Source organism: Trachymyrmex cornetzi, unplaced genomic scaffold (genome assembly GCF_001594075.2).
Source record: "Trachymyrmex cornetzi isolate Tcor2-1 unplaced genomic scaffold, Tcor1.1 scaffold1103, whole genome shotgun sequence".
In the NCBI taxonomy this organism is placed as follows: Eukaryota; Metazoa; Arthropoda; class Insecta; order Hymenoptera; family Formicidae; genus Trachymyrmex; species Trachymyrmex cornetzi.
In genome coordinates, this window is record NW_017295658.1 from 25,528 (window position 1) to 28,143 (window position 2,616).

Sequence of the window (2,616 nt, forward strand, 5' to 3'; positions counted from 1 at the left end):
AGATATTAAGATTTATATGTCAATTAATTTCTAACGTGCTCTTATTATGTCATTAATAATTTTCGATATGCTCATCACGTATTCGTTGATACATATTCTTCCGACAAGTCGCAGATCTATTTCTTCACAAAATTCCAAGCAAATAGATTTTAATTTTAAGTATTAGCATTGTCTAAAAGTGAGGTAGCTATTGTTAACCAAGATATTATGACCGTTCACACAATCAAAAGCATCAATTTATATTATAATCTAAGGAAGAGAGAGGGAAAGTTCACTGGAAGGGATGAAGGATTATTTTGTCTTAACATTCTAAAGTTTGTCTAAAGATAACGTCTAAAGTTGGTAACATTGAATTTTGATACGTAAAACCAATTGAATACCGTTTACACAGCTTTCTTAAAACCGTTTAGTTAACGCCAAACCTGTTTTAGAAGAGGTTTGGATTTACTAACATCGATATTAAGAAACGTTTACAGGACATCTAACACCGGTTTTAACTAAAATGGTTTTTACTAAAACGGTTTTATCAGTGCGTGTAAACGTAGTCATGAATTCAAGATTCCATCACGGTAATGTCATGATGGAATTAGAATTCCACCGTAGTTTAAGTATTTTCATATTAAGGCCCAACTTAGGGGCTCTGTTCCCAGACAGCATAGGACAAACACTGAACATTCAGACTTTGTTTCAATCTAATCCCTTACAGAAATGGATTATTAGTGAAACTGTTGAATTATGGTTTCGTAGGCGCTTGAATAAATTCTGAGATAAAATCTTGTAACACACCTTTATTCAAGAAGAAGAACTATAAAAGGCGAACATACAAAGACGAACGAAAAGTGCTGACACTCTTATATATATAGGCCAGTATTCATAGTCGGTTCTTATTTTAAGACCGCTTTAAATAATGTCTTAAATCGCTAATGTGGCCCTTTGATTGGAATGTGGAATAATATATTATTCTTAATTTTAAATACTACAAAATGTGAAAAGTATACACATGTTTGGTATATACATATACATAATGTGTTTATTTATACGCTTATTTATACATTTAAGAAAATGGCATGGCGCCATAGTTTCTTTCGTTTTTCCGATGTTTGTCAGCGTTTCGTAATCTTTTTGCCTTCGTGAAACATTTTTATCCTAATATAACACAAAGATATTGTCTTTGATAGACTACGTATATCATTTTCCTCTTTTGACATATCAAACATGTGATTATGTAGTTCTGGAAACAAATTTTTCGTGGCTAAATTGGCAAATACTGCATTTACTATGATATGATTAAATCTTGGTACGTCCGTAGGAAACACATGTATAGCTCTTCGAAACATCTTTTCAGTCAAACTGCAAATCGTTGCAACAACGGGAGAAGGAAATATAAGGCCGCCATTCGATTTTTGAAGAATTAACTTAAGCCTATTGTCGTTGAAGTTGCCATTGCAGAAAACAGAGCAACAAAATATGCAACGAATCTTTTAAACCCTATTCGCACGACGTAACCTGTAATTAAAGCAACTGTATTTTCGACAAATTAGGATAACTTAAAATAATTTGGAGGCATTTCCGATTTATTTTTCTAGTTCAGTGCATAGTATATGTTCGCCTGACCTGCATTGACTGGTACAATATTCGAACTGCTAGAATGCGCTGAAGTTGTAATTAATTAGAATTTTGGAATAGGTGATGCTTAATTTTGCACTGAACAAGATCATAGAGCAATCGGATCAATCCAACAACCCCACTGAAAAAGATTTAAAGGAAGCTTTATAATATGATATAATATAAAATATAATAGAACATAACCTTTATACTATATAGTAGATTACCAACATTCTATTTGTAAAATCTCAAAATTGTGACAACAACTTGAAATTCTGTTTGGTTTAATCAAAATGCATTTAACTATGTATAGGTTGATATCAAAACATAATCAAACGCAGGGAATGGAAAGTTACTTTTTAAAAGTAACAAGTTACAGTTACTCGTTACCGAGTACTTAAGAAAGTAACAGTAAAAAAAACTTTTCGTTACTTTTCCGTTACTTTTTTAAAATCGACGACCGCCAATCATAGCGGATGGGTCTAGGCTTTTTAGTTTCAGGCGTCATGCACAGTAAAAAATTTTTGTGTAAAATTACAACTATTATAGTGGTATTATACTATATAAGTAGTATAGTTTTGAGACCCACAATAATGGTTATAAACGGTCACGCGTTTGTAAATTCTCAATATGCAAATAAAAATAATTTCTTGGTTTATACCTAAGCAGATTGTGGAAGTATAATTACAATGTGTATGTGTAGTTATAGGAATAATAATATGACAATATATTTTGCATTATATATTATTATATATTTGATAATACGTGAAAAATTACAGTTATATTACGTAATATTATGAAAATTTGGATAATTACAGGAAATATTCAAAATATCTTGCTATTTACGTAATTTTCCATGTAATATAAGATATATTTACACAATGAATGCTAATTAACATAATATTTGTGGAATTACATAACTTCTGTGAAATTGCCTGATTTTTTATATTTATTGGAATAATCATGTAATTTTTACATTTAATATATGTGTAAATTTACAAAATTTGTTTA